Source organism: Gorilla gorilla, chromosome 16 (assembly GCF_029281585.2).
Source record: "Gorilla gorilla gorilla isolate KB3781 chromosome 16, NHGRI_mGorGor1-v2.1_pri, whole genome shotgun sequence".
Taxonomy (NCBI): domain Eukaryota; kingdom Metazoa; phylum Chordata; class Mammalia; order Primates; family Hominidae; genus Gorilla; species Gorilla gorilla.
The window spans coordinates 54,574,680-54,589,496 of NC_073240.2; positions in this window are offsets into that span (position 1 = coordinate 54,574,680).

Below are 14,817 nucleotides of genomic sequence, written 5' to 3' on the forward strand. Positions count from 1 at the left end.
CATGCTCTTTATGAGAGAACACAAAATAGAAACCTACATCAAGATATCTTGATTGTAGGGCTGGCTCTACCATTAAGTTCATATGTACCTTTGGTAAACTGTCTCTTATCTCTCAGCTCCAGTTTACTCACCTATGAAATGGAGTGATAGTACATTTTACTCTAGCAGTAAAGTTACAGAACCATCAGAAGTCATCCACCTGTGTATTTCCTTTTAGTCTCCACTAGAGGGAGAAGCAATACCAAACAGATTTGCTAAAAATAAAAAACAAAAAACCTGAAATAGAATCTCCCGTGTCAGTTTATTTAAACATTTTTTTCTGATTATTTAACCCTCTTCATTATAGAAAATGTAGAACATATGAAGAAGCATAAATAACCAGAAAACATCGCCAAAAAAAATCACTGTTGTGACACATTTTTCATCTCTTTTGGCTGCCTGACATCAGAACCTCTTTCGCTGTAGAGGTGAAAATCCCTGCTTTCCCTACCTCCTCTTGCAGCTGGAATGTGGACACATGACTGAGGTTCTGCCCCAGAAGTGGGTCTGAAAACAAGAGAGCATAAGCAGGAAAGAATCCACGCTGGTAAGAGGTGCAGCGCCAGGGAGTAGCAGTGACCTTGGCTCCTGAGGCAGCAACGTCAGTGATGCAGGGGGCACTGATGAAGCCCTGCCCTGCCCCTGGCCCAGTTCATTTGGGAACTGGGGTTTATTGAGTTTCATGGATCTTTCACCAAATTGAGGAAATTTTCAAACAATGGATGGCACAGTGGGACCTCACTAAACTGCTTTTGGGACGATTTTGAACATTGCTCTTGGATTCTTGAACTCGCTTCCTTTAGCCCTTTGTGCCACGCCCAACCACTTCCTGCCTCAAGAGTCCGTGAACTATTTAAAATCTTCTTTTTAAATCTCCTTTTTACTGTTTAAAACAACTAGTTTTTTTTCTTCTTCTAGTACTTGCAACGATAAATCTTACCCGAAGCCAACTTTCCTGGAGACAATCACTGTTGGTATTTCGGTAAATTTTAAGAGAGCCTTTAAATAATTTTAAAGAATTTGTTAAAGAGAGGGATGTATGGGCTCCAATACAAGTTCCCCAGATGTATTTTTTAAAGTTCCAGGTTCATTGAGATGTATTATGGTTGGAGGACCTCTAGTCTTCTGGATACCTCCCCTGGAATGTGGATATTCCATGAAGCTGAGTTCACTTCATAACCTGAAAGTTTGCTTCACTTCCTGTATTCCCTCCCCCCACCCACCTTTTTAATGGAACCTTCTAGTTATCTAAGTTAGATATCTCGGAGACCTCTTTGCCTACTTTCTTTCCCTCACATTCTATACTTAATCGTTTACATTTATATTTTATTGATGTCTGCATTTTACTGATGCCTGTTACCTGAGGTGTAATAGAGATTTCAGCTGGTTTAGAGCTAGATTCTAATGTGGCTAATATGTGGAGCTAGTTTTTTCTTCTCATCTTATCTCCATGACCTCTAATTGTTCTGACAGACTGATTTTCAGGAAAATTGAGGACACTGATGGACGTAAAGCATGAACTCTCTTCACATTTGGAGTTCAGACAGGGCTGCCAGATTGAGAGTTAGGTGACAGGCAGGTAAGAAAGTATCAGGTTGGTACAAAAGTAATTGCGGTTTTACCATTACTTTTAATGGCAAAACCGCAATTACTTTTGTACCAACCTAACACACACACAGAGAATTCATTCTAAGCCGGGAAGTTACCTAGCATGGACCTTCAGCCTCACCCAAAGGGACTAAGGGTCAGAGTGGTGCAAGGTACCATGTAGTAATTGGTAGGTAAACCCATTCCAGCTCAGCTATCCTGGTGATATGTGTGTTCCCTGGAAAAAAAAAATGAATTGTTTGTACCCTAAAGACCTCTGTCACTAAACTCTATAGCACCCCATTGCTCAATCTACCCTGCTATGGACGCCCCTCAATTAAATACAATAGGGGTAGGAGCCAGGGGGATGAAACTCCTTTCCACTTAATAAGAGATTGCTGGGCACGTGCTGTACCCTGAGGACCAAGAGCAGTGGTGGCCAGAGAAAATCAGCAAATTTCTAATTTCATCGTGGAAGATGCTAACGGCAAGTAGCAACCTGAAATTTTTGTTGTTGTTCTGTAAACATATGTAAGAAATCGGTTGCAAACTCCCAGACATTTTTTGGAGTGTCTGTGCAGAGGAAGTGCTGCTTCTCTAATGCCCAACCTTGTTTTTACTAACCCTGTTTCTTGACTCTCCCTTAGCTAAGAGAGCCAGACAGACTCCATCTTGGCTCTTTCACTGGCAGCCCCTTCCTCAAGGACTTAACTTGTGCAAGCTGACTCCCAGCACATCCAAGAATGCAATTAACTGATAAGATACTGTGGCGAGCTATATCCACAGTTCCCAGGAATTCGTCCAATTGATAACACCCAAAGCTCCGCGTCTATCACCTTGTAATAGTCTTAAAGCCCCTGCACCTGGAGCTGTTTACTTTCCTGAAACCATTTATCCTTTTAACTTTTTTACCTACTTTACTTCTGTAAAATTGTTTTAACTAGACCCCCCTCCCCTTTCTAAACCAAAGTATAAAAGAAAATCTAGGCCCTTCTTCAAAGCCGAGAGAACTTTGAGCATTAGCCGTCTCTTGGCCACCAGCTAAATAAACGGACTCTTAATTCATCTCAAAGTGTGGCATTTTCTCTAACTCGCTCAGGTACAACATTTGGAGGCCCCAGCGAGATTATATTCAGGTACAACACTTCTGCAGGTGGCACTTGGAGCTAGTAAGATTAGAAGATAAGGGTACATGTAACTCAATCTGCCCTTGCAGGTTTGTGAGGTTAGAGAGCCCCAGCTTCCATAGACGCCTCAAATGTGCCTCCATCCCTCTCCTCTCCATGCTGCTGCTTATGTTAGCTCTTCATTATTTCTCACCTGGAATACTGTGCCAGCCTCTTAACCTGGATCCTGCCTTCTGTCTTTCTCCAACTTTTAATCCATGCTCCACGAGTGCCAGATTAATTTTCTGTGGCACAAGTTAGATTATGTCATTCTTCTGCTTAAAATCACAATGGCTTTCCATTTTCTTTAAAAAAGCATCTGATCTCCTATTGATTTGCAAGATTTTTTTATGATTTGGCTTCAGCTATGCTGCATAGACCTTTCCTGAATTCAGCTTTCCCATCTGGCACCTTACACTTTCATCATACTTTACTGTTGGTGGTTTCATGAGCTTAGCATGTATTTTGTATTTGTGCATTTGAATGTCTTCCTTATCTTTAGATGACTAAAAGAGTTAACTAAAATGTTTGACACAATTCGTTTTATAAGAGAGTCACAATTACATCCTCTAAAAATTGTTCTTTAGCAAAACAAAGCACAAATCTTTCTTTTTATTCAGAGCCAAGCATCATCTTGTATATGTGCATTTACAGCATTAGCAGTATCTCTGGATCCAACTATTTAATTGTGAGGATCCACTTTGAATAGTTTGTGTTTGGGGTTAAGAGTCATGTTTTCTGTCCACTTGAGGCACAACTTCCTTTTTAAATTTTTGACTCTTTGAGAACTTTTAAAGTGGGAATCAGAAAGAAATTTATACTGTCTTGATAGATACCTTAAGACTGTCTGTCCACCAGATGTCACCCTGACTTCTTAAGAGCCATAGAAAACAAAAGAGCTAGACTTCCTTGTTTGTTATTTTTGACAGTGCATATATAAACTGATGATAGATTAAGTCTTAAATAGGGGCCGGGACAGGTGGGATTGGAAAAAAAAACCAAGGTTTATTTCTTTCTTTATTTGAGACGGAGTTTCTCTTTTGTTGCCCAGGCTGGAGTGCAATGATCTCGGCTCACTGCAACCTCTGCCTCCTGGGTTCAAGCGATTCTTCTGCCTCAGCCTCTGGAGTAGCTGGGATTACAGGCGAGTGCCACCATGCCCGGCAGATTTTTTGTGTTTTTAGTAGAGACACAGTTTCACCATGTTGGCCAGGCTGGTCTCGAAGTCCTGCCCTCAGGTGATACACCTACCTTGGCCTCCTAAAGTGCTGGGATTACAGGCGTGAGCTACCACACCTGGCCTTTATTTTTTTGATTTTATTAATTCAACTTTTATTTTAGATGCAGTGGGTGCATGTGCAGATTTGTTGCATGGGAATATTGCGTGGTGCTGAGGTATGGAGTAGGAATCTCATTACCGAGATAGTGAGCATAGTACCTGACAGGTAGATTTTTAACCCACCCCTCCACCCTGTAGTATTCCATGGTGTCTATTGTTCCCATGTTTATGTCCACGTGTCCTCAATAAAACCCAAGTCTTTATGTTTCTCCAAATCCCTGCTTACCTGAGAGAGGCAGCACCTTTCTAGATAACACTGTCAATTCAACTTTCCTTTCACTGCTTAGTTATAGTTTTAAAAGTACTCTCAGTTAAATTCACAATTCAATTTACAAAACTTTTGCAAATAACCTAAAGTACATGGCCGTTCTGCAGATCACATAAGGCTTCTCTTAATTTCAGTGAAACATCTATTTAGACATCATTCACGGTGATAGTCTTTGATGGAGGACCATTGACACAACTTCCAATCAAGTCAGACTGCTGGGTGGTCTCACAAACAAGCAACATGTGTTTTGCTTTTACTAGTCTCTATTATTACAAATAACATTTTTCACTGTCAACAATTAGCATCCTTTTATTCTGCTCTAATTTCCCCTTCTTTTAAGGATTCATCTATTGTGAGCTTTAATTGGTGTATGGGCGTGTGTGAGTGCTCATACACTCTATAATAACAAACCAGAACTGCCCTTTCTCATCAGAGATTTTCTACTATCTTCCAAAGCGTGTACTTTGATATTTTAATTGTTTACAGCCGGGCACAGTGGCGCGCGCCTGTAATCCCAGCTACTCGGAAGGCTGAGGTGGAAAAATTACCTGAGCCCGGGAGGTTGAGACTACAGTGAGCAGAGATTGTACCACTGGCACTCCAGCCTGGGCAACAGAGTATCACTGCACTCCAGCCTGTAAAACAGAGACCCTGTTTCAAAATAAGTAAGTGTGGATAAAGAACCAAAACTTATGTAGCCTCTACCATATGTCAGGCACTTTATATATATGATCCAAATATGAGTTAAAGTCTTCTTTGTTTTCTGAGAGATTTGCCCCTGATTGATAGAAAATCCCAACCTGGTTGGGTGCCATGGCTCACGCCTTGTAATCCCAACACTTTGGGAGGTCAAGGCAGGAGGATTTCTTGAACTCAGGGGTTCAAGACCAGCCTGGACAACATAGTGAGACTTTGTCTGTATAAAAGAAAAAAGAAAAAAAGAAAATCCCATCCCATGCAGAGTGAGAAAACATCTGCCTGAGAATTCTTTTTCTTTTTTTCTTTTTTTTTTTTTTTTTAAGACAGAGCTTTGTTCTTTCACCCAGGCTGGAGTGCAGTGGCACAATCTCAGCTCATTCCAACCTCCACCTCCCAGGTTCAAGTGATTCTCCCGCCTCAGCCTTGGAAGTAGCTGGGAGTACAGGTGTGTGCCACCATGCCCTGGCTAATTTTTGTATTTTAATAGAGGTAGGGTTTCACTATGATGGCCAGGCTGGTCTCGAATTCTTGGGATCAAGTGATCCACCCTCCTCGGCATCCCAGAGTTCTAGGATTACAGGCGTGAGCCACTGTACCCAGCCTGTATAAGAATTCTTTTTTGTTTTCTTTGAGACAGGGTCTTGCTCTGTCACCCAGGCTGGAGTGCAGTGATGCAATCATAGCTCCCTGCAGTCTTGAACTCCTGGGCTCAAGTATCCTCTTCCCTCAGCCTCCCAAATAGCTGGGACTACAGTCAAGTGACATCATTCCTGGGCTAATTTTATTTTTGGTGGAGATAGGGTTTCACTATGTTGCCCAGGCTGGTCTTGAGCTCCTGGTCTTTTTTTTTTTTTTCTTTCTTTCTTTCTTTTATTATTATACTTTAAGTTTTAGGGTACATGTGCACATCGTGCAGGTTAGTTACATATGTATACATGTGCCACGCTGGTGCGCTGCACCCACTAACTCGTCATCTAGCATTAGGTATATCTCCTAAAGCTATCCCTCCCTTCTCCCCCCACCCCACCACAGTCCCCAGAGTGTGATGTTCCCCTTCCTGTGTCCATGTGATCTCATTGTTCAATTCCCACCTATGAGTGAGAATATGCGGTGTTTGGTTTTTTGTCCTTGCGATAGTTTACTGAGAATGATGATTTCTGATTTCATCCATGTCCCTACAAAGGACATGAACTCATCATTTTTTATGGCTGCATAGTATTCCATGGTGTATATGTGCCACATTTTCTTAATCCAGTCTATCATTGTTGGACATTTGGGTTGGTTCCAAGTCTTTGCTATTGTGAATAGTGCTGCAATAAACATACGTGTGCATGTGTCTTTATAGCAGCATGATTTATAGTCCTTTGGGTATATACCCAGTAATGGGATGGCTGGGTCAAATGGTATTTCTAGTTCTAGATCCCTAGGAATCACCACACTGACTTCCACAATGGTTGAACTAGTTTACAGTCCCACCAACAGTGTAAAAGTGTTCCTATTTCTCCACATCCTCTCCAGCACCTGTTGTTTCCTGACTTTTTAAATGATTGCCATTCTAACTGGTGTGAGATGGTATCTCATTGTGGTTTTGATTTGCATTTCTCTGATGGCCAGTGATGATGGAGCTCCTGGTCTTGAGTGATCTTCCTGCCTCAGCCTCCCAAAGTGCTGGAATTACAGGCATGAGCCACTGTGCCTGGCCCATCTGAGAATTCTTGTTGGGAGAGAGAGTGGTGGATGGCTCAATTTTCTTTCTTTCTTGCTTGCTTGCTTGTCTTTCTTCCTGTCTTTCTTTCTTTTTCTATTAAAAAACAAACAGATTAATTGAGCTTTAACTTTTAAACCAAAAAAATAAAAACAACAACAACAACAAAAACTGTACATATTTAACATATACATAATTTGATGAGCCTGGACATAAGCATACACCGGTGAAGTCCTCACTACAATCAAGTAATAGATATAACTATCATCTCTAAAAGTTTCCTTGTTTCTCTTTGTTTTGTTTTGTTGTTTGTTGTTGTTGTTGTAAGGACACCTAACATGAGATACACTTCCTTAACAAATTTTTAAGTGCGCTATACAGTATTGGTAACTATATGTTCTATGTTGTACAGCAGATCTCTAGAACTTACTCATCAAGCATGACTGAAAGTTTATTCCCATTGAAAGGCAACTCTCAATTTTCCACTCCTGCCAGCCTCTGGTACCCTTCATTCTACCGTCTGTTTTTTTCTGTGGTTATGACTATTTTAGATAACTCACATAAGTGGAATCACACTTTATTTGTCCCTCAGTGGCTGTCTTATTTCACTTAGAATAATGTTCTCTAGATTCATCCATGTTTTGTCACAAATGGCAGGATTTCCTTCTTTTCAAAAGCTAATATTCCATTGTATCATGCTATGTTTTCTTTCTCCAAGCTTGGCTTTCTACAATAGCTTTGCTATTGTAACAAACACTGCAATAAATGTAGGACTGCAGATATCTTGTCAAGATGTTTATTTTAACATTTTACATATATACGCACAAGTGGGATTGCTAGGTCCTATGGTAATTCTGTTTTTAACTTTTGGAAGAACCTTCATATTCTTTTTGATTGCACTATTTTACAAGGATTCCCTTTTCTCCACATCCTTACCAATGCTTATTATCTTTTTTTTTTATGATGGTCACACTAACAGGTGTGAGATGATATGTTGTGTGGTTTTGGTTTTCATTTCCCTGATGATTGGTGATGTTGGGCACCTTTTCATGTATTTACTGGCCATACACTGAGGGAAAGGAGAGTCTTTTCAATAAATGGTGCTGGGAAAACAGGTTATCTACATGCAAAATTATAAAATTGGACACCTATTTTTATACCATACACAAAAATAAAGACAAAATGAATTAAAGGCTTAAATGTAAAAACTGAAATTATAAAACTACCGGAAGAACAAATAGGGTAAAGTTTCTTGACTTTGGTGTTGGCAATGATTTCTTGGATATGATACCAAAAGCAGAGACAAACAAAACCAAAATAGACAAATGGGATTGCTGTAAACTAAAAAGGTTCTGTAGAGCAAAAGAAATGACAGAATGAAAAGACAACCTACAGAATGAGAGAAAATATTTACAAACCATATATTTAATAAGGAGCTAAGGGCCAAAAACAAAAACAAACAAACAAAAAACTCCTACAACTTAGTAACAACAACAACAACAACAACAATGAGAACCCAACGAAGTTTAAAAATGGGGAAAGGGCTCTAATAGAAATTTCTGTAAATAAGTAACATTTCTTTTTCTTACTCTGGCTCCATTTTTTGGCTTCCTGCTGAAGCCCTGATCTCACTTGTGTCTCCCTTTCTAAGACTGTTCTTCTCCATGCTCTCCAAAGATCCACACCTGGGACAGAACATGTTTTCCTCTATTTCCCTCCAACCACTAGTCAAAAAGAAATTCAGAAAGTTTAGGTAACATGCTCAAGAGAGCATGGTGATGGAGCAGGGACATACTTCAAGGTTTTCTGCCTGAAAACCAGAGCTATTCCTATTCATCTTTCTTTCTGATGTATTGGCCAATGACATATGGTGGGCAGGGAACTCATGAAATGAAGTGAATTTGACTTATCATGAGATAGTAAAACATTCGAAGTGGTGAAAATTTAAATATTTTTCAAAGAGAAAACTTTTAATATTTAGAGCAATGATTATTTTACTGATATTCATTAATTGGAGATAATGTTCTTATTATCATTATGTAAGAGTTATCTATAAATAAAATTATCTAACATTTCAATATGTGGCAAAGTGTTTAGTTTCTTTTCTTTTTTTTGAGACAGAGTCTTGCTCTGTTGCCCAGGCTGGAGTGCAGTGATGCCATCTCGGCTCATTGCCACCTCTGCCTCCCAGGTTGAAGCTATTTTCCTGCCTCAGCCTCCTGAGTAGCTGGGGTTACAGTCAAGAGCCATGGCACCTGGTCTTCATCAATAATTTTTGGTGTATAGAGTCATGAAACCAAAAGATTTGAGAACAGCTTTTGTAGCCTCTACTGAATTTTTAGGATTTTCAAGACAGCAAAAGGAAATACATAATGTTTTTCTACTTCATACCAGAGATTTTACATATTTAATCATGTTTTATAAATTTTATCTTTTCTTAATTATCTTAATAGAATTGTAAATTTTACACCCATTCCATAATTGAAGAGCTTGAGATCTGGAAATGTTACTTAAAATCCTCATAGGTTAACACAGGGCAGAAGAGAAATTAAACCTAGGTCTGAATGACTCCAAAGACCATTCTGTCCTGCACTTAAACGTGTAGAACTACAACTGTGATGTGAAATGAGGTGGGCTACAGACATGGCTTTTCAGGTACAGAGAATAAAACAATCTAGGAAGTCCACATCTACCAATTGTGGCTGTAGCTCAGTACACAGTTTTCCAAAACATGGTTTCATTCTTGACAAAATGAAAAAAAAATCTTGTTTGGAATAGGAAGTCAACTTGATTGGATGCATTTTGGGGCCACGAGATCAAACAGAAGACCTGGATAATCTTTTTGTTATATTAATATTTCACCCAGTGTTTTACCATTGCCTATGGGCAAAGAATTGAATTTGACCTGCCTTGGAATTAGATTTTATTTTTAAATTTTCCATTAAGAAAATATTGCTGACTCTTGTCCTAGATTTTCAGTCTATTAAAAAATCTTCTCATCCATGGCTAAAACACATAGAAATTTTTACATTTTAAGTTCCTCCTTAGAACTTAGTGTTTTGGTCTCCCTTTATATCACAATTGGAAAAACATTAAAAATATGAAATTAAAGCAAAATACCTGGAAGCAACTGTATATAGAATCACAAATCATCTATCCAAGAGCTAAGACATTGCTGCTTATTACTATTTATATGTACAAAATTAATTAAAGATGTGATAGTTCTCTTCCAAGCTAAACCCTGAGTACCCCTTGGAACAGAGACTGTCTCATTCTCTTTGGTCCTGACCTCAAGTGATCCGCCCACCTCAGCCTCCCAAAGTGCTGGAGTTACAGGTGTGAGCCGCGGCACCCAACAGTCTCATTCCCTTTGGCTAGCCCATTACCTGCATAGCAACTGGAACGCAGGAAGTACTCAACACATTTGTTTAATTGTCAAATGTAATTGACTTTATTTAAAATGCATTTTTTTCCTAATTTAAATGTCTTTATTCTGCTGTGTAATTCATCTCATTATATAATATACTCATTTCCATATCATCTAATTACTTTGGAAAAACAATAAGAAAAGTTGTTTGGTTAGGATCAACGCATTGAAAATTCACAAAGTTTTCTTCTATATAATCTAGCTTCCCTAGCAGTTTTTTAAGATTTTTCCTTTATCATTGGTAGAAAACACTTTTCACAAATAGAACTTTTTGTTTTTAATTGTAATTAAGGCAGATGGCTAACTTAGTAAATGGGTATTGTTGGGGAAATATAACTAAAAACAAAAACTCCTTATCTAGAAATCATCTCTACAAAGGTAATAGGGAAAGAAAACATTTTTAATATTGAAAACATTGAAACATAATGTAATGGGTATCGCAGGCAATCCACTAAGACATTGCTCACCCTTATATACAGCCAAGCAGACAGGACCCATTGTATGCATGCTTTCAAGATGAACAATAACTCAAGTAAGAGGACTTGATAGCGCTGTATGTCACACATAGGTTACCATAATTGTACCTGTTACTTGGGTACAATTAACTGTGCTAGTTAATTTGCTTTATCCAGAGGAAATTCAAACTTCTTATATCTTTAGGACAGGAAATAGTTTTGCAACTTGGAGCAAGGTGCCCATCTAAGTCAGACTTAAGCCTACCCCAAAGACTGGGAGATGTAGGTACTATCCTCCTTGACGTTTACATTTCAAAGAAATGGCTACCAGGGACTTGAGAAAGACATTTCTAGATTACATAGCTGACAAAATGCCAATTTAGTCTTCAAAAGAATTTATATACCTTTCAAAGAGAGGAGAAAGAACTTGCAATAATAAGTTTTCTAAAGTAAATGCTCAAAGTAAACGGAGAGAAAGAGGTATTTTTTCTTATTTTCAAAATGAGTAAGAGTTTGATTTTAAATGTGCATTTGTCTTTACAGTATTTACTATCTAGTTACTTCATGCAAATATTTATGGTAATTGAGTGGGGAGGTGAAGAGAGAGAGGAAGCACTACTATCATCTCACTCATATGTTGTTGCTTTTTATGATTTGCTTTGTTCTCATGTTTCTGAATGTTAAATTTGGCATTTCTTGGCCTATTCATGAGCTAAAGTAACTACTGATATGTAGGGGAAAAAGGATCCTTTAGGTTTGTTCTTCAAGATTATGGCCTCTGAGAGTTCTGGGAACAACTTACTTGACCTCTTAATTGCTCTCTGTTCCCCTAAATGTTAGAAAATCACACAGTTATAGGTGCATAAATACTAAGTTAATAAATAAAGAGGTTAACTGTTTGTTGATGGAGAAAAGAAAAAAAACTCTGAAAAATATTTAAACAGATTTATTCTGAACCAATACAAGCAACTGTGGCCCAAGGAACAGTTTCAAGAGGTCCTGAGAAAGGGTGCCTGAGGTGGTTGATGATTGAGTTACAGTTTGGTTTTATACATTTTATGGAGAGCAATATTATAAGCAAATATTTAAATCAATACATTGGTTCAGACCAAAAAGGTGGGACATCTTGAATTGGAGGTAGGGTGGGAGAAGTAGGGTAGGCTTACAGGTCATAAGTGGGTTCAAAGACTTTCTAATTGGCAGTTAGTTCAAAGAGTTAAGCTTTGTCTAAAGACTTGAAGTCAATAGAAAGAAATTCTTGAGTTAAGATAAGGAGGTTGAAGAAGACAAGGTTCTTGTTTTGTTATGTAGATGAAGCTTCTAGGTAGCAGCCATCAAAGAGAAAAAATCATAAATATTTCTTTTCAGACCTTTAAAGGCGTCAGACTCTTAGTCTCTCCTAGATGGAGAAAGTCCTGGCTGCATTAATGGAGATTCTTTACAGAAGTAAACTTCCTCCAGAAAGGACAGCTTTGCAGGGCCATTTCAAAATACGTTAAAGAAATATATTTTGGGATAAAACATTTTGATTTCTTTCAGGGTCTGCTATCTGTCATGTGATGCTATACCAGAGTCAATTTGGAATTTGGTATCTTATTGCCACAAAGCGTCTGTTTTGTCAGTCTTATGATCTCCATTTTAACGTTAATACTGGTGGTCAGTTATGACTGAAGTCCAAAAGGGAAGCGGTATAATGAGGCATGTCCAATATCCCTTCCTGTCATGGCTAGAAATTCAGTTTTTCGGGTTCCTGTGGCCCAGAGGGGCTCATTCAGTCGGTTAGGGGGGTGCATAGGATTCTATTTTTGTTTGAATGTCCCTTTAATCATCACCCAAACTATGTCTTTTTTCCCTTTTTTTCTCACGTTGAAAAATTATTCTTTATTATAATCTCCTACTTAAAAGATTTTTGTTGTTTTTACAAATGGCACATTCCAGGTACAGTCCAATAGAAAGTAGGGTTAAGATCATCCCTTTAATGAATGTGTCTGGAAAAGCTTTCATCTCTTGCTTCTTGTGACGCTATACTCTCCTGGTTTTCCTCCTACTTCCCTCACCACCACTTCTCGGTTTCCTTTCAGGTTCCACATTTTCTACTTGACCTCAAAATGATGGATTGCTTCTGGGCGGAGTCAAGAGTTGTCTGTTTATTTATTGTCATTCCATAGGTGGTTTCTCTTAGTCCTGTGGATTTAAGTACAGTGTGATATTGGTGAATCTAAATTTCTACACCTCTGATCTCTTCTATTAGTTTCAAACTTGTATATACAATAGCCTACTTGAAACCTCAATTAAATGTCTAATAAGCAACTCACATTTAATATGTAGAAATAGGACTCTTGTTATCTCTCAATCTGCCCTTCCCCCAGGCTTCTTAATAGAATGAATGACACCATTACATTCAATTGCTGAATCAAAACACAAAACAAAATATAATAAAACAGAAACAAAAATCTAGGAGTCATTGACTTACATGGTCCATATCAAATCCATCAGTAAATTCCGTTGTTTCTACCTCTAAAACATATGCTATATCCTCTCCCTTTTTTCATCTCTGTAGCCACCACCCCAGTCCAAAACACCATCCTTTCTTATAAAGACTACAGTTTCCTTTCAACCAGCCTGTCTGCTTTCACTCTTTAACCTCTTCCCCTGTTCTTTCCCCATATATCAGTCACCATGATTTTTTTAAAAAATATGAATTGCATTAATTCAGTAATCTCATGATAAAACTTTAAAGACTTTCCATTGACTTAGAATAATATTAAAAATCTTTACTGGCATGTTCTTAACACATTTTGTTAAAATGACCTAAATATTTAAAATGGACAACTAAGAGTAAATATTGGATAAAAATTCCTGGCATTAAAAAGATAATATTTTAAAATAAAAAGGTCATATTTCTTCTAAAGATATCCAATTAATTGTTAAAGATAATAAGCAAAATATTTTGTAATATTGTCTCTTAGTGAGATGGATGGGACTTTTTTTTATTAGACCATATTTCTAGAGATTAACTTTTTTTTATAGCTAGAATAAGATGGAGTTCAGAGTTCAGCATTAGTTTCATCCCTAATGTGTGCTTTAGGATTATTTTTTGCATAGGCAAATGTCAATTATATGGGTTGTCCAAATATGCCTTAAGAAGCTTAATAATTCATCTTAAGAGATGAATTCTTGAGAATTCTTGTATGTGGTTACCTATGTAATTTTATTTCATAGTCAAAAACTATTAAATCTATAATTATGCATTTGACAAACCAAGCACATTCTTATCAACATCTGAGAGCGTGGAATTCAACCTAATTAAACAAAACTATACTTCTATATTTCAGAGCATAACTTTCTGGATTGTAATTTGGGAACGTTTTGTTCTACACCTGTACTTCAATGGATATTAGAGAGGACTTTAATCAACTTTGTAGAAATTAACAGCAGCAATAAGAGAATGAATTAAGTATGGGCTTATGAATAATGCACTATTTACAGAAGAATCTGTAACATTTTATTGTAAACCAAAAATAAAATTCTAAGTCCCCCAACCATCTAAATGGACCCTTCTTCTCAGCCAAGGGCATTCCAAAGTTAACCTGGAAAACTAGTTCAGGCTGTGATGGGGAGGAGTTGAACATACCTCATTACACTCTCCTCCCTTTTGGAATTCGGGCCCAGTTGACCAGCATTAATATAAACACAGACCTTAAGACTGATAGACTGTCTGAGTCTGGCAAGAAACATTTACAATCTATTCTCTGAAGCCTGCTACCTGGAGGCTTCATCTGCAATAAAACCTTGGTCCACACAGCACATTATCTTAACCCTGACATTTCTTTCTGTTGATTTTAAATCTTTAGACAATACTTAACTCTTTTAACCAGTTGTCAATCAGAAAATATTTGAATCTACCTATGACCTGGAAGCCACCCCACCACCACCTTTCCGGACCGAACCAATGTACCTCCTACATGTATTAATTGAAGTCTTATGTTTCCCTAAAATGTATAAAGCCAAGGTGTAGCCTGACCTCCTTGAGTCCATGTTCTCAGGATCTCCTGAGGGCTGTGTCATGGGCCATTGGTCACTCATATTTGGCTCAGAGTAAATCTCTTCAAATATTTTACAGAGTGTACTA